The sequence below is a fragment of the Ambystoma mexicanum genome, chromosome 11, assembly GCF_040938575.1.
Source record: "Ambystoma mexicanum isolate Mex_15411 chromosome 11, UKY_AmexF1_1, whole genome shotgun sequence".
In the NCBI taxonomy this organism is placed as follows: domain Eukaryota; kingdom Metazoa; phylum Chordata; class Amphibia; order Caudata; family Ambystomatidae; genus Ambystoma; species Ambystoma mexicanum.
In genome coordinates this window covers 24787334-24810361 of record NC_090934.1, presented here as the reverse complement: position 1 = coordinate 24810361, position 23028 = coordinate 24787334, and the positions used below count along the sequence as shown (strand labels likewise).

Sequence of the window (23028 nt, the reverse complement as noted above, 5' to 3'; positions counted from 1 at the left end):
GGATGTCTCGTCGGATGGTAACTGTGCTATAGAACACAGGATGTCTCGTTGGATGGTAACTGTGCTATAGGAGACAGGATGTCTCGTCGGATGCTAACTGTGCTATAGGAGACAGGAAGTCTCGTCAGATGGTAACTCTGTGCTATAGGACACAGGATGTCTCGTCGGTTGGTAACTGTACTATAGGAGACAGGAAGTCTCGTTGGATGGTAACTCTGTGCTATAGTAGACAGGATGTCTTGTCGGATGGCAACTGTGCTATAGGAGATAGGTGTTCTCGTCGGATGGTAACTCTGTGCTATAGGAGACATGGTGTCTCGTTGAATGGTAACTGTGCTATAGGAGACAGGTGTTTTCGTCGGATGGTAACTCTGTGCTATAGGAGACAGGAAGTCTCGTCGGATGGTAACTGTGCTATAGGAGACAGGATGTCTTGTTGGATGGTAACTGTGCTATAGGAGACAGGTGTTCTCGTCCGATGGTAACTCTGTGCTATGGGAGACAGGATGTCTCGTTGGATGGTAACTCTGTGCTATGGAGACAGGATGTCTCGTCGGATTGTAACTCTGTGCTATGGAGACAGGATGTCTTGTTGGATGGTAACTCTCTGCTATGGAGACAGGATGTCCCGTCGGATGCTAACTGTGCTATGGAGACAGGATGTCTCGTCGGATGCTAACTGTGCTATAGGAGACAGGATGTCTCGTTGGATGGTAACTCTGTGCTATGGAGACAGGATGTCTCGTCGGATGGTAACTCTGTGCTATAGGACACAGGATGTCTCATTGGATGGTAACTGTGCTATAGAGCACAGGATGTCTCGTTGGATGGTAACTGTGCTATAGGAGACAGGATGTCTCGTCGGATGCTAACTGTGCTATAGGAGACAGGATGTCTCGTCGGATGGTAACTCTGTGCTATGGAGACATGATGTCTCGTCGGATGGTAACTCTGTGCTATAGGAGACAGGAAGTCTCGTCGGATGGTAACTGTGCTATAGGAGACAGGATGTCTTGTTGGATGGTAACTGTGCTATAGGAGACAGGTGTTCTCGTCCGATGGTAACTCTGTGCTATGGGAGACAGGATGTCTCGTTGGATGGTAACTCTGTGCTATGGAGACAGGATGTCTCGTCGGATTGTAACTCTGTGCTATGGAGACAGGATGTCTTGTCGGATGGTAACTCTCTGCTATGGAGACAGGATGTCCCGTCGGATGCTAACTGTGCTATGGAGACAGGATGTCTCGTCGGATGCTAACTGTGCTATAGGAGACAGGATGTCTCGTTGGATGGTAACTCTGTGCTATAGGACACAGGATGTCTCATTGGATGGTAACTGTGCTATAGAACACAGGATGTCTCGTTGGATGGTAACTGTGCTATAGGAGACAGGATGTCTCGTCGGATGCTAACTGTGCTATAGGAGACAGGATGTCTCGTCGGATGGTAACTCTGTGCTATGGAGACATGATGTCTCGTCGGATGGTAACTCTGTGCTATAGGACACAGGATGTCTCGTCGTATGGTAACTGTGCTATAGGACACAGGATGTCTCGTCGGATGGTAACTGTGCTATAGGAGACAGGATGTCTCATCAGATGGTAACTGTACTATAGGAGACATGTAGTCTCGTCGGATGGTAACTCTGTGCTATGGAGACAGGATGTCTCGTCGGGTGCTAACTGTGCTATAGGAGACAGAATGTCTCGTCGGATGGTAATTCTGTGCTATGGAAACAGGATGTCTCGTCAGATGGTAACTCTGTGCTATGGAGACAGGATGTCTCGTTGGATGGTAACTCTGTGCTATAGGACACAGGATGTCTCGTCGGATGCTAACTGTGCTATAGGAGAGAGGATGTCTCGTCGGAAGCTAACTGTGCTATAGGAGACAGGATGTCTCGTCGGATGGTAACTCTGTGCTATAGGAGACAGGATGTCTCGTCGGATGCTAACTATGCTATAGGAGACAGGATGTCTCATCGGATGGTAACTCTGTGCTATGGAGACAGGATGTCTCGTCGGATGGTAACTCTGTGCTATAGGACACAGGATGTCTCATTGGATGGCAACTGTGCTATAGGAGACAGGATGTCTCGTCGGTTGGTAACTGTGCTATAGGACACAGGATGTCTCGTTGGATGGTAACTGTGCTATAGGAGACAGGAAGACTCGTTGGATGGTAACTCTGTGCTATAGGACACAGGATGTCTCATCGGATGGTAACTGTACTATAGGAGACAGGAAGTCTTGTTGGATGGTAACTCTGTGCTATAGGAGACAGGATGTCTTGTCGGATGGTAACTGTGCTATAGGAGACAGGTGTTCTCGTCGGATGGTAACTCTGTGCTATAGGAGGCATGGTGTCTCGTCGGATGGTAAATCTATGCTATAGGAGACAGGAAGTCTCGTCGGATGGTAACTGTGCTATAGGAGACAGGATGTCTCATCGGATGGTAACTGTGCTATAGGAGACAGGTGTTTTCGTCGGATGGTAACTCTGTGCTATAGGAGACGGGAAGTCTCGTCGGATGGTAACTCTGTGCTATGGAGACAGGATGTCTCGGCGGATGCTAACTGTGTTATAGGACACAGGATGTCTTGTTGGATGGTAACTGTGCTATAGGAGACAGGATGTCTCGTCGGATGGTAACTGTGCTATAGGACACAGGATGTCTCATTGGATGGTAACTGTGCTATAGGAGACAGGATGTCTTGTCAGATGCTAACTGTGCTATAGGAGACAGGAAGTCTCGTCAGATGCTAACTCTGTGCTATAGGACACAGGATGTCTCGTCGGATGGTCAGTGTACTATAGGAGACAGGAAGTCTCATTGGATGGTAACTCTGTGCTATAGGAGACAGGATGTCTCGTCGGATGGTAACTGTGCTATAGGAGACAGGTGTTCTCGTCGGATGGTAACTCTGTGCTATAGGAGACATGGTGTCTCGTTGGATGGTAAATCTATGCTATAGGAGACAGGAAGTCTCGTCGGATGGTAACTGTGCTATAGGAGACAGGAAGTCTCGTCGGATGCTAACTCTGTGCTATAGGACACAGGATGTCTCGTCGGATGGTAAGTGTACTATAGGAGACAGGAAGTCTCATTGGATGGTAACTCTGTGCTATAGGAGACAGGATGTCTCGTCGGATGGTAACTGTGCTATAGGAGACAGGTGTTTTCATCGGATGGTAACTCTGTGCTATAGGAGACAGGAAGTCTCGGAGGATGGTAACTGTGCTATAGGAGACAGGATGTCTTGTCAGATGGTAACTGTGCTATAGGAGGCAGGTGTTCTCGTTAGATGGTAACTCTGTGCTATAGGAGACAGGATGTCTCATTGGATGGTAACTCTGTGCTATGGAGACAGGATGTCTCGTCGGATGGTAACTCTGTGCTATGGAGACCGGATGTATCGTCGGATGCTAACTGTGATATAGGAGACAGGATGTCTCGTCGGATGGTAACTCTGTGCTATGGAGCTATGGAGACAGGATGTCTCGTCGGATGGTAACTCTGTGCTATGGAGACAGGATGTCTCGTCTGATGCTAACTGTGCTATAGGAGACAGGATGTCTCGTCGGATGGTAACTCTGTGCTATGGAGACAGGATGTCTCATTGGATGGTAACTGTGCTATAGGAGACAGGATGTCTCGTTGGATGCTAACTGTGCTATAGGAGACAGGAAGTCTCGTCGGATGGTAACTCTGTGCTATAGGACACAGGATGTCTCGTCGGATGGTAACTGTACTATAGGAGACAGGATGTCTCGTTGGATGGTGACTGTGCTATAGGAGACATAGTGTTCTCGTTGGATGCTAACTCTGTGCTATAGGAGACATGGTGTCTCGTCAGATGGTAAATCTATGCTATAGGAGACAGGAAGTCTCGTCGGATGGTAACTGTGCTATAGAAGACAGGATGTCTCGTCGGATGGTAACTGTGCTATAGGAGACAGGTGTTTTCATCGGATGGTAACTCTGTGCTATAGGAGACAGGATGTCTCGTCGGATGGTAACTGTGCTATAGGACACAGGATGTCTCGTTGGATGGTAACTGTGCTATAGGAGACAGGATGTCTCATCGGATGCTAACTGTGCTATAGGAGACAGGATGTCTCGTCGGATGGTAACTCTGTGCTATAGGAGACAGGAAGTCTCGTCGGATGGTAACTGTGCTATAGGAGACATAGTATTCTCGTTGGATGCTAACTCTGTGCTATAGGAGACATGGTGTCTCGTCGGATGGTAAATCTATGCTATAGGAGACAGGAAGTCTCGTCGGATGGTAACTGTGCTATAGGAGACAGGATGTCTCGTCGGATGGTAACTGTGCTATAGTAGACAGGTGTTTTCATCGGATGGTAACTCTGTGCTATAGGAGACAGGAAGTCTCGGAGGATGGTAACTGTGCTATAGGAGACAGGATGTCTTGTCGGATGGTAACTGTGCTATAGGAGACAGGTGTTCTCGTCGGATGGTAACTCTGTGCTATAGGAGACAGGATGTCTCATTGGATGGTAACTCTGTGCTATGGAGACAGGATGTCTCGTTGGATGGTAACTCTGTGCTATAGGACACAGGATGTCTCATTGGATGGTAACTGTGCTATAGGAGACAGGATGTCTCGTCGGATGGTAACTGTGCTATAGGACACAGGATGTCTCGTTGGATGGTAACTGTGCTATAGGAGACAGGATGTCTCGTTGGATGGTAACTGTGCTATAGGAGACAGGAAGTCTCGTCGGATGGTAACTCTCTGCTATAGGACACAGGATGTCTCGTCGGATGGTAACTGTACTATAGGAGACATGATGTCTCATTGGATGGTAACTCTGTTCTATGGAGACAGGATGTCTCGTCGGATGGTAACTCTGTGCTATGGAGACAGGATGTCTCATCGGATGCTAACTGTGATATAGGAGACAGGATGTCTCGTCGGATGGTAACTCTGTGCTATGGAGCTATGGAGACAGGATGTCTCGTCGGATGGTAACTCTGTGCTATGGAGACAGGATGTCTCGTCTGATGCTAACTGTGCTATAGGAGACAGGATGTCTCGTCGGATGGTAACTATGTGCTATGGAGACAGGATGTCTCATCGGATGGTGACTCTGTGCTATGGAGACAAGATGTCTCGTCGGATCGTAACTCTGTGCTATAGGACACAGGATGTCTCGTTGGATGGTAACTGTGCTATAGGAGACAGGATGTCTCGTCGGATGCTAACTGTGCTATAGGAGACAGGATGTCTCGTCGGATGGTATCTCTGTGCTATGGAGATAGGATGTCTCATCGGATGGTAACTCTGTGCTATGGAGACAGGATGTTTTGTCAGATGCTAACTGTGCTATAGGAGACAGGATGTCTCGTCGGATGGTAACTCTGTGCTATGGAGACAGGATGTTTTGTCAGATGCTAACTGTGCTATAGGAGACAGGATGTCTCGTCGGATGGTAACTCTGTGCTATAGGACACAGGATGTCTCGTCGAATGGTAACTGTGCTATAGGAGACAGGATGTCTCGTCGGATGGTAACTGTGCTATAGGAGACAGGTAGTCTCGTTGGATGGTAACTCTGTGCTATGGAGACAGGATGTCTCGTCGGGTGCTAACTGTGCTATAGGAGACAGGATGTCTCGTTGTATGGTAACTCTGTGCTATGGAAACAGGATGTCTCGTCGGATGGTAACTCTGTGCTATGGAGACAGGATGTCTCGTCAGATGATAACTCTGTTCTATAGGACACAGGCTGTCTCGTCGGATGCTAACTGTGCTATAGGAGACAGGATGTCTCGTCGGAAGCTAACTGTGCTATAGGAGACAGGATGTCTCGTCGGATGGTAACTCTGTGCTATGGAGACAGGATGTCTCGTCAGATGGTAACTCTGTGCTATAGGACACAGGATGTCTCGTTGGATGGTAACTATGCTATAGGAGACAGGATGTCTCGTCGGATGGTAACTGTGCTATAGAACACAGGATGTCTCGTTGGATGGTAACTGTGCTATAGGAGACAGGATGTCTCGTCGGATGCTAACTGTGCTATAGGAGACAGGAAGTCTCGTCAGATGGTAACTCTGTGCTATAGGACACAGGATGTCTCGTCGGTTGGTAACTGTACTATAGGAGACAGGAAGTCTCGTTGGATGGTAACTCTGTGCTATAGTAGACAGGATGTCTTGTCGGATGGCAACTGTGCTATAGGAGATAGGTGTTCTCGTCGGATGGTAACTCTGTGCTATAGGAGACATGGTGTCTCGTTGAATGGTAAATCTATGCTATAGGAGACAGGAAGTCTCGTCCGATGGTAACTGAGCTATAGGAGACAGGATGTCTCGTTGGATGGTAACTGTGCTATAGGAGACAGGTGTTTTCGTCGGATGGTAACTCTGTGCTATAGGAGACAGGAAGTCTCATCGGATGGTAACTGTGCTATAGGAGACAGGATGTCTTGTTGGATGGTAACTGTGCTATAGGAGACAGGTGTTCTCGTCCGATGGTAACTCTGTGCTATGGGAGACAGGATGTCTCGTTGGATGGTAACTCTGTGCTATGGAGACAGGATGTCTCGTCGGATTGTAACTCTGTGCTATGGAGACAGGATGTCTTGTTGGATGGTAACTCTCTGCTATGGAGACAGGATGTCCCGTCGGATGCTAACTGTGCTATGGAGACAGGATGTCTCGTCGGATGCTAACTGTGCTATAGGAGACAGGATGTCTCGTTGGATGGTAACTCTGTGCTATGGAGACAGGATGTCTCGTCGGATGGTAACTCTGTGCTATAGGACACAGGATGTCTCATTGGATGGTAACTGTGCTATAGAGCACAGGATGTCTCGTTGGATGGTAACTGTGCTATAGGAGACAGGATGTCTCGTCGGATGCTAACTGTGCTATAGGAGACAGGATGTCTCGTCGGATGGTAACTCTGTGCTATGGAGACATGATGTCTCGTCGGATGGTAACTCTGTGCTATAGGAGACAGGAAGTCTCGTCGGATGGTAACTGTGCTATAGGAGACAGGATGTCTTGTTGGATGGTAACTGTGCTATAGGAGACAGGTGTTCTCGTCCGATGGTAACTCTGTGCTATGGGAGACAGGATGTCTCGTTGGATGGTAACTCTGTGCTATGGAGACAGGATGTCTCGTCGGATTGTAACTCTGTGCTATGGAGACAGGATGTCTTGTCGGATGGTAACTCTCTGCTATGGAGACAGGATGTCCCGTCGGATGCTAACTGTGCTATGGAGACAGGATGTCTCGTCGGATGCTAACTGTGCTATAGGAGACAGGATGTCTCGTTGGATGGTAACTCTGTGCTATAGGACACAGGATGTCTCATTGGATGGTAACTGTGCTATAGAACACAGGATGTCTCGTTGGATGGTAACTGTGCTATAGGAGACAGGATGTCTCGTCGGATGCTAACTGTGCTATAGGAGACAGGATGTCTCGTCGGATGGTAACTCTGTGCTATGGAGACATGATGTCTCGTCGGATGGTAACTCTGTGCTATAGGACACAGGATGTCTCGTCGTATGGTAACTGTGCTATAGGACACAGGATGTCTCGTCGGATGGTAACTGTGCTATAGGAGACAGGATGTCTCATCAGATGGTAACTGTACTATAGGAGACATGTAGTCTCGTCGGATGGTAACTCTGTGCTATGGAGACAGGATGTCTCGTCGGGTGCTAACTGTGCTATAGGAGACAGAATGTCTCGTCGGATGGTAATTCTGTGCTATGGAAACAGGATGTCTCGTCGGATGGTAACTCTGTGCTATGGAGACAGGATGTCTCGTTGGATGGTAACTCTGTGCTATAGGACACAGGATGTCTCGTCGGATGCTAACTGTGCTATAGGAGAGAGGATGTCTCGTCGGAAGCTAACTGTGCTATAGGAGACAGGATGTCTCGTCGGATGGTAACTCTGTGCTATAGGAGACAGGATGTCTCGTCGGATGCTAACTATGCTATAGGAGACAGGATGTCTCATCGGATGGTAACTCTGTGCTATGGAGACAGGATGTCTCGTCGGATGGTAACTCTGTGCTATAGGACACAGGATGTCTCATTGGATGGCAACTGTGCTATAGGAGACAGGATGTCTCGTCGGTTGGTAACTGTGCTATAGGACACAGGATGTCTCGTTGGATGGTAACTGTGCTATAGGAGACAGGAAGACTCGTTGGATGGTAACTCTGTGCTATAGGACACAGGATGTCTCATCGGATGGTAACTGTACTATAGGAGACAGGAAGTCTTGTTGGATGGTAACTCTGTGCTATAGGAGACAGGATGTCTTGTCGGATGGTAACTGTGCTATAGGAGACAGGTGTTCTCGTCGGATGGTAACTCTGTGCTATAGGAGGCATGGTGTCTCGTCGGATGGTAAATCTATGCTATAGGAGACAGGAAGTCTCGTCGGATGGTAACTGTGCTATAGGAGACAGGATGTCTCATCGGATGGTAACTGTGCTATAGGAGACAGGTGTTTTCGTCGGATGGTAACTCTGTGCTATAGGAGACGGGAAGTCTCGTCGGATGGTAACTCTGTGCTATGGAGACAGGATGTCTCGGCGGATGCTAACTGTGTTATAGGACACAGGATGTCTTGTTGGATGGTAACTGTGCTATAGGAGACAGGATGTCTCGTCGGATGGTAACTGTGCTATAGGACACAGGATGTCTCATTGGATGGTAACTGTGCTATAGGAGACAGGATGTCTTGTCAGATGCTAACTGTGCTATAGGAGACAGGAAGTCTCGTCAGATGCTAACTCTGTGCTATAGGACACAGGATGTCTCGTCGGATGGTCAGTGTACTATAGGAGACAGGAAGTCTCATTGGATGGTAACTCTGTGCTATAGGAGACAGGATGTCTCGTCGGATGGTAACTGTGCTATAGGAGACAGGTGTTCTCGTCGGATGGTAACTCTGTGCTATAGGAGACATGGTGTCTCGTTGGATGGTAAATCTATGCTATAGGAGACAGGAAGTCTCGTCAGATGGTAACTGTGCTATAGGAGACAGGAAGTCTCGTCGGATGCTAACTCTGTGCTATAGGACACAGGATGTCTCGTCGGATGGTAAGTGTACTATAGGAGACAGGAAGTCTCATTGGATGGTAACTCTGTGCTATAGGAGACAGGATGTCTCGTCGGATGGTAACTGTGCTATAGGAGACAGGTGTTCTCGTCGGATGGTAACTCTGTGCTATAGGAGACATGGTGTCTCGTTGGATGGTAAATCTATGCTATAGGAGACAGGAAGTCTCGTCGGATGGTAAGTGTACTATAGGAGACAGGAAGTCTCATTGGATGGTAACCTGTGCTATAGGAGACAGGATGTCTCGTCAGATGGTAACTGTGCTATAGGAGACAGGTGTTCTCGTCGGATGGTAACTCTGTGCTATAGGAGACATGGTGTCTCGTCGGGTGGTAAATCTATGCTATAGGAGACAGGAAGTCTCGTCGGATGGTAAATGTGCTATAGGAGACTGGATGTCTCGTCGGATGGTAACTGTGCTATAGGAGACAGGTGTTTTCGTCGGATGGTAACTCTGTGCTATAGGAGACAGGAAGTCTCGTCGGATAGTAACTCTGTGCTATGGAGACAGGATGTCTCGGTGGATGCTAACTGTGCTATAGGACACAGGATGTCTCGGTGGATGCTAACTGTGCTATAGGACACAGGATGTCTTGTTGGATGGTAACTGTGCTATAGGAGACAGGATGTCTCATCAGATGGTAACTGTGCTATAGGACACAGGATGTCTCGTTGGATGGTAACTGTGCTATAGGAGACAGGATGTCTCGTTGGATGCTAACTGTGCTATAGGAGACAGGATGTCTCGTCGGATGCTAACTCTGTGCTATAGGACACAGGATGTCTCGTCGGATGGTAAGTGTACTATAGGAGACAGGAAGTCTCATTGGATGGTAACTCTGTGCTATAGGAGACAGGATGTCTCGTCGGATGGTAACTGTGCTATAGGAGACAGGTGTTCTCGTCGGATGGTAACTCTGTGCTATAGGAGACCTGGTGTCTCGTCGGATGGTAAATCTATGCTATCGAAGACAGGAAGTCTCGTCGGATGGTAACTGTGCTATAGGAGACAGGATGTTTCTTCGGATGGTAACTGTGCTATAGGAGACAGGTGTTTTCGTTGGATGGTAACTCTGTGCTATAGGAGACAGGATGTCTGGTTGGATGGTAACTCTGTGCTATGGAGACAGTATGTCTCGTTGGATGGTAACTTTGTGCTATGGAGACAGGATGTCTCGTCGGATGGTAACTCTGTGCTATGGAGACAGGATGTCTCGTCGGATGCTAACTGTGCTATAGGAGACAGGATGTCTCGTCGGATGGTAACTCTGTGCTATGGAGACAGGAAGTCTCGTCGGATGGTAACTCTGTGCTATGGAGACAGGATGTCTCGTCGGATGGTATCTCTGTGCTATGGAGACAGGATGTCTCATCTGATGGTAACTCTGTGCTATGGAGACAGGATGTCTCGTCGGATGGTAACTGTGCTATAGGAGACAGGATGTCTCGTCGGATGGTAACTCTGTACTATGGAGACAGGATGTCTCGTCAGATGGTAATTCTATGCTATAGGAGACAGGATGTCTCGTCGGATGGTAACTCTGTGCTATGGAGACAGGATGTCTCGTCGGATGGTAACTCTGTGCTATGGAGACAGGAAGTCTCGTCGGATGGTAACTCTGTGCTATAGGAGACAGGATGTCCCATCGGATGGTAACTCTGTGCTATAGGAGACAGGATGTCTCGTCGGATGGTAACTCTGTGCTATGGAGCTATGGAGACAGGATGTCTCGTCGGATGGTAACTCTGTGCTATGGAGACAGGATGTCTCGTCAGATGGTAACTCTATGCTATAGGAGACAGGATGTCTCGTCGGATGGTAACTGTGCTATAGGAGACAGGAAGTCTCGTTGGATGGTAACTCTGTGCTATAGGAGACAGGATGTCTCGTCGGATGGTAACTGTGCTATAGGAGACAGGAAGTCTCGTCGGATGGTAACTCTGTGCTATGGAGACAGGATGTCTCGTCGGATGGTAACTCTGTGCTATGGAGACAGGAAGTCTCGTTGGATGGTAACTGTGCTATAGGAGACAGGAAGTCTCGTCGGATGATAACTCTGTGCTATAGGAGACAGGAAGTCTCGTCGGATGGTAACTCTGTGCTATGGGGACAGGATTTTTTTTAAATCTCAGAGCAACAAATGACAGCAGAGGAGAGATGGGCAACACTGCTCCAAGGAAACCATCAGTGGCTGATCATCACAGTGATCAACTTCTGGATTGAGATCGATAAAGAATTATAAAAGAAAAGCCGAATTGAATCACAGTTTTAAAAACCTTTTTGTTATGAAGACTCAAAAAAATGGAAAAATGAAAAGTTTGACAAATCAAACAAAACATTAAAAAAAAATAAAAAAAATAGGAGACAGGATGTCTCGTCGGATGCTAACTGTGCTATAGGAGACAAGATGTCTCGTCGGATGGTAACTCTGTGCTATGGAGACAGGATGTCTCGTCGGATGGTAACTCTGTGCTATGGAGACAGGATGCCTCGTCGGATGCTAACTGTGCTATAGGAGACAGGATGTCTCGTCGGATGGTAACTCTGTGGTATGGAGACAGGATGTCTCGTCGGATGGTAACTCTGTGCTATGGAGACAGGATGTCTCGTCGGATGGTAACTGTGCTATAGGAGACAGGAAGTCTCGTCGGATGGTAACTCTGTGCTATGGGGACAGGAAGTCTCGTTGTATGGTAACTCTGTGCTATGGGGACAGGATGTCTCGTCAGATGGTAACTCTGTGCTATGGAGACAGGATGTCTCGTCGGATGGTAACTCTGTGCTATGGAGACAGGATGTCTCGTCGGATGGTAACTGTGCTATAGGAGACAGGAAGTCTCGTCGGATGGTAACTCTGTGCTATGGAGACAGGATGTCTCGTCGGATGGTAACTCTGTGCTATAGGACACAGGATGTCTCGTCGGATGGTAACTGTGTTATGGAGACAGGATGTCTCGTCGGATGGTAACTGTGCTATAGGAGACAGGAAGTCTCGTCGGATGGTAACTGTGCTATGGAGACAGGATGTCTCGTCGGATGGTAACTGTGCTATAGGAGACAGGAAGTCTCGTCGGATGGTAACTGTGCTATGGAGACAGGATGTCTCGTCGGATGGTAACTGTGCTATAGGAGACAGGATGTCTCGTCGGATGGTAACTCTGTGCTATGGAGACAGGATGTCTCGTTGGATGGTAACTGTGCTATAGGAGACAGGAAGTCTCGTCGGATGGTAACTGTGCTATGGAGACAGGATGTCTCGTCGGATGGTAACTGTGCTATAGGAGACAGGATGTCTCGTCGGATGGTAACTCTGTGCTATAGGAGACAGGATGTCTCGTTGGATGGTAACTCTGTGCTATAGGAGACAGGAAGTCTCGTCGGATGGTAACTGTGCTATAGGAGACAGGATGTCTCGTTGGATGGTAAATCTATGCTATAGGAGACAGGGTGTCTCGTCGGATGGTAAATCTATGCTATAGGAGACAGGATGTCTCGTCGGATGGTAACTGTGCTATGGAGACAGGATGTCTCATCGGATGCTAACTGTGCTATGGAGACAGGAAGTCTCGTCGGATGGTAACTCTGTGCTATAGGACACAGGATGTCCCGTCGGATGGTAACTCTGTGCTATAGGAGACAGGAAGTCTCGTCGGATGGTAACTCTGTGCTATAGGAGACAGGAAGTCTCGTCGGATGGTAACTGTGCTATAGGAGACAGGATGTCTCGTCGGATGGTAACTGTGCTATAGGAGACAGGAAGTCTCGTCGGATGGTAACTGTGCTATAGGAGACAGGATGTCTCGTCGGATGGTAACTGTGCTACAGGAGACAGGATGTCTCGTCGGATGGTAACTGTGCTATAGGAGACAGGAAGTCTCGTCGGATGGTAACTGTGCTATAGGAGACAGGATGTCTCGTCGGATGGTAACTGTGCTATAGGACACAGGATGTCTCGTCGGATGGTAACTGTGCTATAGGAGACAGGTAGTCTCGTTGGATGGTAACTCTGTGCTATGGAGACAGGATGTCTCGTCGGGTGCTAACTGTGCTATAGGAGACAGGATGTCTCGTTGTATGGTAACTCTGTGCTATGGAAACAGGATGTCTCGTCGGATGGTAACTCTGTGCTATGGAGACAGGATGTCTCGTCAGATGGTAACTCTGTTCTATAGGACACAGGCTGTCTCGTCGGATGCTAACTGTGCTATAGGAGACAGGATGTCTCGTCGGAAGCTAACTGTGCTATAGGAGACAGGATGTCTCGTCGGATGGTAACTCTGTGCTATGGAGACAGGATGTCTCGTCAGATGGTAACTCTGTGCTATAGGACACAGGATGTCTCGTTGGATGGTAACTATGCTATAGGAGACAGGATGTCTCGTCGGATGGTAACTGTGCTATAGAACACAGGATGTCTCGTTGGATGGTAACTGTGCTATAGGAGACAGGATGTCTCGTCGGATGCTAACTGTGCTATAGGAGACAGGAAGTCTCGTCAGATGGTAACTCTGTGCTATAGGACACAGGATGTCTCGTCGGTTGGTAACTGTACTATAGGAGACAGGAAGTCTCGTTGGATGGTAACTCTGTGCTATAGTAGACAGGATGTCTTGTCGGATGGCAACTGTGCTATAGGAGATAGGTGTTCTCGTCGGATGGTAACTCTGTGCTATAGGAGACATGGTGTCTCGTTGAATGGTAAATCTATGCTATAGGAGACAGGAAGTCTCGTCCGATGGTAACTGTGCTATAGGAGACAGGATGTCTCGTTGGATGGTAACTGTGCTATAGGAGACAGGTGTTTTCGTCGGATGGTAACTCTGTGCTATAGGAGACAGGAAGTCTCGTCGGATGGTAACTGTGCTATAGGAGACAGGATGTCTTGTTGGATGGTAACTGTGCTATAGGAGACAGGTGTTCTCGTCCGATGGTAACTCTGTGCTATGGGAGACAGGATGTCTCGTTGGATGGTAACTCTGTGCTATGGAGACAGGATGTCTCGTCGGATTGTAACTCTGTGCTATGGAGACAGGATGTCTTGTCGGATGGTAACTCTCTGCTATGGAGACAGGATGTCCCGTCGGATGCTAACTGTGCTATGGAGACAGGATGTCTCGTCGGATGCTAACTGTGCTATAGGAGACAGGATGTCTCGTTGGATGGTAACTCTGTGCTATGGAGACAGGATGTCTCGTCGGATGGTAACTCTGTGCTATAGGACACAGGATGTCTCATTGGATGGTAACTGTGCTATAGAACACAGGATGTCTCGTTGGATGGTAACTGTGCTATAGGAGACAGGATGTCTCGTCGGATGCTAACTGTGCTATAGGAGACAGGATGTCTCGTCGGATGGTAACTCTATGCTATGGAGACATGATGTCTCGTCGGATGGTAACTCTGTGCTATAGGAGACAGGAAGTCTCGTCGGATGGTAACTGTGCTATAGGAGACAGGATGTCTTGTTGGATGGTAACTGTGCTATAGGAGACAGGTGTTCTCGTCCGATGGTAACTCTGTGCTATGGGAGACAGGATGTCTCGTTGGATGGTAACTCTGTGCTATGGAGACAGGATGTCTCGTCGGATTGTAACTCTGTGCTATGGAGACAGGATGTCTTGTCGGATGGTAACTCTCTGCTATGGAGACAGGATGTCCCGTTGGATGCTAACTGTGCTATGGAGACAGGATGTCTCGTCGGATGCTAACTGTGCTATAGGAGACAGGATGTCTCGTTGGATGGTAACTCTGTGCTATAGGACACAGGATGTCTCATTGGATGGTAACTGTGCTATAGAACACAGGATGTCTCGTTGGATGGTAACTGTGCTATAGGAGACAGGATGTCTCGTCGGATGCTAACTGTGCTATAGGAGACAGGATGTCTCGTCGGATGGTAACTCTGTGCTATGGAGACATGATGTCTCGTCGGATGGTAACTCTGTGCTATAGGACACAGGATGTCTCGTCGTATGGTAACTGTGCTATAGGACACAGGATGTCTCGTCGGATGGTAACTGTGCTATAGGAGACAGGATGTCTCATCAGATGGTAACTGTACTATAGGAGACATGTAGTCTCGTCGGATGGTAACTCTGTGCTATGGAGACAGGATGTCTCGTCGGGTGCTAACTGTGCTATAGGAGACAGGATGTCTCGTCGGATGGTAATTCTGTGCTATGGAAACAGGATGTCTCGTCGGATGGTAACTCTGTGCTATGGAGACAGGATGTCTCGTTGGATGGTAACTCTGTGCTATAGGACACAGGATGTCTCGTCGGATGCTAACTGTGCTATAGGAGAGAGGATGTCTCGTCGGAAGCTAACTGTGCTATAGGAGACAGGATGTCTCGTCGGATGGTAACTCTGTGCTATAGGAGACAGGATGTCTCGTCGGATGCTAACTATGCTATAGGAGACAGGATGTCTCGTCGGATGGTAACTGTGCTATGGAGACAGGATGTCTCGTCGGATGGTAACTCTGTGCTATAGGACACAGGATGTCTCATTGGATGGCAACTGTGCTATAGGAGACAGGATGTCTCGTCGGTTGGTAACTGTGCTATAGGACACAGGATGTCTCGTTGGATGGTAACTGTGCTATAGGAGACAGGAAGACTCGTTGGATGGTAACTCTGTGCTATAGGACACAGGATGTCTCATCGGATGGTAACTGTACTATAGGAGACAGGAAGTCTTGTTGGATGGTAACTCTGTGCTATAGGAGACAGGATGTCTTGTCGGATGGTAACTGTGCTATAGGAGACAGGTGTTCTCGTCGGATGGTAACTCTGTGCTATAGGAGGCATGGTGTCTCGTCGGATGGTAAATCTATGCTATAGGAGACAGGAAGTCTCGTCGGATGGTAACTCTGTGCTATAGGAGACGGGAAGTCTCGTCGGATGGTAACTCTGTGCTATGGAGACAGGATGTCTCGGCGGATGCTAACTGTGTTATAGGACACAGGATGTCTTGTTGGATGGTAACTGTGCTATAGGAGACAGGATGTCTCGTCGGATGGTAACTGTGCTATAGGACACAGGATGTCTCATTGGATGGTAACTGTGCTATAGGAGACAGGATGTCTTGTCAGATGCTAACTGTGCTATAGGAGACAGGAAGTCTCGTCAGATGCTAACTCTGTGCTATAGGACACAGGATGTCTCGTCGGATGGTCAGTGTACTATAGGAGACAGGAAGTCTCATTGGATGGTAACTCTGTGCTATAGGAGACAGGATGTCTCGTCGGATGGTAACTGTGCTATAGGAGACAGGTGTTCTCGTCGGATGGTAACTCTGTGCTATAGGAGACATGGTGTCTCGTTGGATGGTAAATCTATGCTATAGGAGACAGGAAGTCTCGTCGGATGGTAACTGTGCTATAGGAGACAGGAAGTCTCGTCGGATGCTAACTCTGTGCTATAGGACACAGGATGTCTCGTCGGATGGTAAGTGTACTATAGGAGACAGGAAGTCTCATTGGATGGTAACTCTGTGCTATAGGAGACAGGATGTCTCGTCGGATGGTAACTGTGCTATAGGAGACAGGTGTTCTCGTCGGATGGTAACTCTGTGCTATAGGAGACATGGTGTCTCGTTGGATGGTAAATCTATGCTATAGGAGACAGGAAGTCTCGTCGGATGGTAAGTGTACTATAGGAGACAGGAAGTCTCATTGGATGGTAACCTGTGCTATAGGAGACAGGATGTCTCGTCAGATGGTAACTGTGCTATAGGAGACAGGTGTTCTCGTCGGATGGTAACTCTGTGCTATAGGAGACATGGTGTCTCGTCGGGTGGTAAATCTATGCTATAGGAGACAGGAAGTCTCGTCGGATGGTAACTGTGTTATAGGAGACTGGATGTCTCGTCGGATGGTAACTGTGCTATAGGAGACAGGTGTTTTCGTCGGATGGTAACTCTGTGCTATAGGAGACAGGAAGTCTCGTCGGATAGTAACTCTGTGCTATGGAGACAGGATGTCTCGGTGGATGCTAACTGTGCTATAGGACACAGGATGTCTCGGTGGATGCTAACTGTGCTATAGGACACAGGATGTCTTGTTGGATGGTAACTGTGCTATAGGAGACAGGATGTCTCATCAGATGGTAACTGTGCTATAGGACACAGGATGTCTCGTTGGATGGTAACTGTGCTATAGGAGACAGGATGTCTCGTTGGATGCTAACTGTGCTATAGGAGACAGGATGTCTCGTCGGATGCTAACTCTGTGCTATAGGACACAGGATGTCTCGTCGGATGGTAAGTGTACTATAGGAGACAGGAAGTCTCATTGGATGGTAACTCTGTGCTATAGGAGACAGGATGTCTCGTCGGATGGTAACTGTGCTATAGGAGACAGGTGTTCTCGTCGGATGGTAACTCTGTGCTATAGGAGACCTGGTGTCTCGTCGGATGGTAAATCTATGCTATCGAAGACAGGAAGTCTCGTCGGATGGTAACTGTGCTATAGGAGACAGGATGTTTCTTCGGATGGTAACTGTGCTATAGGAGACAGGTGTTTTCGTTGGATGGTAACTCTGTGCTATAGGAGACAGGATGTCTGGTTGGATGGTAACTCTGTGCTATGGAGACAGTATGTCTCGTTGGATGGTAACTTTGTGCTATGGAGACAGGATGTCTCGTCGGATGGTAACTCTGTGCTATGGAGACAGGATGTCTCGTCGGATGCTAACTGTGCTATAGGAGACAGGATGTCTCGTCGGATGGTAACTCTGTGCTATGGAGACAGGAAGTCTCGTCGGATGGTAACTCTGTGCTATGGAGACAGGATGTCTCGTCGGATGGTAACTCTGTGCTATGGAGACAGGATGTCTCATCTGATGGTAACTCTGTGCTATGGAGACAGGATGTCTCGTCGGATGGTAACTGTGCTATAGGAGACAGGATGTCTCGTCGGATGGTAACTCTGTACTATGGAGACAGGATGTCTCGTCAGATGGTAATTCTATGCTATAGGAGACAGGATGTCTCGTCGGATGGTAACTCTGTGCTATGGAGACAGGATGTCTCGTCGGATGGTAACTCTGTGCTATGGAGACAGGAAGTCTCGTCGGATGGTAACTCTGTGCTATAGGAGACAGGATGTCCCATCGGATGGTAACTCTGTGCTATAGGAGACAGGATGTCTCGTCGGATGGTAACTCTGTGCTATGGAGCTATGGAGACAGGATGTCTCGTCGGATGGTAACTCTGTGCTATGGAGACAGGATGTCTCGTCAGATGGTAACTCTATGCTATAGGAGACAGGATGTCTCGTCGGATGGTAACTGTGCTATAGGAGACAGGAAGTCTCGTTGGATGGTAACTCTGTGCTATAGGAGACAGGATGTCTCGTCGGATGGTAACTGTGCTATAGGAGACAGGAAGTCTCGTCGGATGGTAACTCTGTGCTATGGAGACAGGATGTCTCGTCGGATGGTAACTCTGTGCTATGGAGACAGGAAGTCTCGTTGGATGGTAACTGTGCTATAGGAGACAGGAAGTCTCGTCGGATGATAACTCTGTGCTATAGGAGACAGGAAGTCTCGTCGGATGGTAACTCTGTGCTATGGGGACAGGATTTTTTTTAAATCTCAGAGCAACAAATGACAGCAGAGGAGAGATGGGCAACACTGCTCCAAGGAAACCATCAGTGGCTGATCATCACAGTGATCAACTTCTGGATTGAGATCGATAAAGAATTATAAAAGAAAAGCCGAATTGAATCACAGTTTTAAAAACCTTTTTGTTATGAAGACTCAAAAAAATGGAAAAATGAAAAGTTTGACAAATCAAACAAAACATTAAAAAAAAATAAAAAAAATAGGAGACAGGATGTCTCGTCGGATGCTAACTGTGCTATAGGAGACAAGATGTCTCGTCGGATGGTAACTCTGTGCTATGGAGACAGGATGTCTCGTCGGATGGTAACTCTGTGCTATGGAGACAGGATGCCTCGTCGGATGCTAACTGTGCTATAGGAGACAGGATGTCTCGTCGGATGGTAACTCTGTGGTATGGAGACAGGATGTCTCGTCGGATGGTAACTCTGTGCTATGGAGACAGGATGTCTCGTCGGATGGTAACTGTGCTATAGGAGACAGGAAGTCTCGTCGGATGGTAACTCTGTGCTATGGGGACAGGAAGTCTCGTCGTATGGTAACTCTGTGCTATGGGGACAGGATGTCTCGTCGGATGGTAACTCTGTGCTATGGAGACAGGATGTCTCGTCGGATGGTAACTCTGTGCTATGGAGACAGGATGTCTCGTCGGATGGTAACTGTGCTATAGGAGACAGGAAGTCTCGTCGGATGGTAACTCTGTGCTATGGAGACAGGATGTCTCGTCGGATGGTAACTCTGTGCTATAGGACACAGGATGTCTCGTCGGATGGTAACTGTGTTATGGAGACAGGATGTCTCGTCGGATGGTAACTGTGCTATAGGAGACAGGAAGTCTCGTCGGATGGTAACTGTGCTATGGAGACAGGATGTCTCGTCGGATGGTAACTGTGCTATAGGAGACAGGAAGTCTCGTCGGATGGTAACTGTGCTATGGAGACAGGATGTCTCGTCGGATGGTAACTGTGCTATAGGAGACAGGATGTCTCGTCGGATGGTAACTCTGTGCTATGGAGACAGGATGTCTCGTTGGATGGTAACTGTGCTATAGGAGACAGGAAGTCTCGTCGGATGGTAACTGTGCTATGGAGACAGGATGTCTCGTCGGATGGTAACTGTGTTATAGGAGACAGGATGTCTCGTCGGATGGTAACTCTGTGCTATAGGAGACAGGATGTCTCGTTGGATGGTAACTCTGTGCTATAGGAGACAGGAAGTCTCGTCGGATGGTAACTGTGCTATAGGAGACAGGATGTCTCGTTGGATGGTAAATCTATGCTATAGGAGACAGGGTGTCTCGTCGGATGGTAAATCTATGCTATAGGAGACAGGATGTCTCGTCGGATGGTAACTGTGCTATGGAGACAGGATGTCTCATTGGATGCTAACTGTGCTATGGAGACAGGAAGTCTCGTCGGATGGTAACTCTGTGCTATAGGACACAGGATGTCCCGTCGGATGGTAACTCTGTGCTATAGGAGACAGGAAGTCTCGTCGGATGGTAACTCTGTGCTATAGGAGACAGGAAGTCTCGTCGGATGGTAACTGTGCTATAGGAGACAGGATGTCTCGTCGGATGGTAACTGTGCTATAGGAGACAGGAAGTCTCGTCGGATGGTAACTGTGCTATAGGAGACAGGATGTCTCGTCGGATGGTAACTGTGCTATAGGAGACAGGATGTCTCGTCGGATGGTAACTGTGCTACAGGAGACAGGATGTCTCGTCGGATGGTAACTGTGCTATAGGAGACAGGAAGTCTCGTCGCATGATCCATCCCAGTCTCATCGTAACCCCCAGCCCACAGGCATCCTCTAATCCAGCTCCTGGTATCATTCACTGACTACACAAGAACATCAGTCAGCTCAGTGTGGATGGCCCAGCAGCTGCACAGCAGGCGTTTGATAAATGAATGATAGTGCAGACTAGCAGAAGTGGGGCGAGTACAGGGCAATAATCAGGGGGTGCAGAAGCCCGGCCAGTCAGGGGGAGGGGCACGATGGACACTGAGTAGTTGAGCACCGTGGTTGGCCAGCAGACTTAGCTATAGGGTGTTGTACAGGGTGGGGGCAGGCGGTAGAGAGCACGTATTCAGAGCACAGTGGGACATGGCATCAGGGGATGCCGCAGTAGGGTCTTTCACATGTGGTGGTGTAGTCTGTAAGGTGTGCAGCTTGCTGCTGGCACAGCTTATGGAAGGCAGGCCTCAGTGTTTTAGCGATTACATGCATAATTTAGAATTTTCTAAATGATGAGACTGCCCTCAAGGAATATAAAATTGAGGACAATAATTTTGTTGTGGTTATGGTAACAAAACCAAAAGCAACCAACAATTCAGCACCAGCTGCTCCAGTACCAGTCCCAGTCCCCTGCGCCATCACCAGCAGTGACATCTTCATGCAGTGCTGTTCCTACTGTTGTGACTTCGACTGCCACAGCTGTTGCATCAACCCCTTTGCCTGTCTTGACCACAACACCCACCCCTACTCCCACCACTTTTCCCACTCCTTTTCCTGCCCCTACCACTCCAACGGCTGCAGCAGCTTCAGTAAAAGTCATTGCAGATGCTCCCCCAAAAAATAAAGAAGAAACGCCTGCAGGGGAGATTGAAAATCCTCCTTATACTGTTACCCCAACATCGACTGATAGCAGTTCACTAAGTGGCCCTCGACCATCATGGCCATGGGTTATGAGAGAGAGCAGGTTATTGCAGCCCTGAGGGGCAGTTTCAACAATCCTGATCGAGCTGTGGAGGGCCTTTTAGTGGGCATTCCTGGGGATGAAGAAAATCAGTCCTTGGTGGAGCCGCTGCAAGCAGTCAGCACTGCAACTCCCCAGCCTCTGCCAACAGCAGCAGCTGCAGCAGTGACCACAACTACCACCACTCCTACTACTGTGCCTTCTGCAGCAGGGAACCCACTGGAATGTTTACAGAACCAGCCGCAGTTTCAGCAGATGAGACAAATTATTCAGCAGAATCCTCCAGCCTTATTACAACAGAAAGGGCGGGAAAATCCTTCCCTGCTCCAGCCTTATTACAACAGAAAGGGCGGGAAAATCCTTCCCTGCTCCAGCCTTATTACAAAAGAAAGGGCGGGAGAATCCTTCCCTGCTCCAGCCTTATTACAACAGAAAGGGCGGGAGAATCCTTCCCTGCTCCAGCCTTATTACAACAGAAAGGGCAGGAAAATCCTTCCCTGCTCCAGCCTTATTACAACAGATAGGGCGGGAGAATCCTTCCCTGCTCCAGCCTTATTACAACAGAAAGGGCGGGAGAATCCTTCCCTGCTCCAGCCTTATTACAACAGAAAGGGCGGGAAAATCCTTCCCTGCTCCAGCCTTATTACAACAGATAGGGCGGGAGAATCCTTCCCTGCTCCAGCCTTATTACAACAGAAAGGGCGGGAAAATCCTTCCCTGCTCCAGCAAATCAGCCAACACCAGGAGCAGTTTAGTCAGATGTTAAATGAGCCAGTTCAAGAGTCCGCTGGTGGCCAGAGTGGTGGTGGCAGTGTTGGAGGCAGTACTGGTGGCAGCAGCAGTGGTGTGGGAATGGCAGGAGACTCTGGAAGTGGTCACATGAACTATATTCAAGTAACCCCTCAGGAAAAAGAAGCTATAGAGAGGTGAACGGCTTTAGGGTTCCCGGAAGGACTTGTTATTCAGGCATATAACATCCTTACAGCAGAATTGTGACGATGACTGAAAGCAAGAGACTTGCACCTTTTATCTCCCACTTCACACCGTGCATTACGTTATGCCTCTTCGCCGGGAGATCATATCCACAATATTTGGTGTGGGGAGAGGGCTGGAACTCTGATAAGATAAAAGGCAATGTTGCAGCAGCGAGAAGTGTAGCTCAAGCCTGTTTAACAGAGGAGCAGCAGCAGTCCACATGTAATATAAAATACTATACAACCAAAAATCCGCTTTTGCAGGCGTTTAGTTCTTTGTATAAACCTTTGGCTATTTTGTTTTAGGTTTTCACCATTTACGTTTAGCGCAGTAGATCCAAAATGTAGCATAATGCTCTGCTTTCACATATTTCCTCTTTCTTTACATTGATTTTTTTTAAAAATGGCCTCTATGCTAAAGTCTGTATCCCAAGGAAGGTTACACTGGATGATTTGCAAACTTGGGGAGCTTTTCTAGCTGCACTCTTAAACCTCCGCAACTTAATACAAAAGTAATAACTCAATCGTGTCGCAATGATGTGTGTAGAGAGCGAAGACACAGAGTTCCCCCACTTCGCTTGTCAAAAATGAAACTATAAAGTTCCACACACAT

General features: G+C 48.2%; 1 pseudogene; it reads left to right on the top strand.

Annotated features, from left to right (window-relative positions):
• LOC138504885 (UV excision repair protein RAD23 homolog B-like) overlaps positions 1-22437 on the top strand; it is a 53118-nt pseudogene extending 30681 nt beyond the window's left edge.
• Positions 22438-23028: the final 591 nt, after the last annotated feature.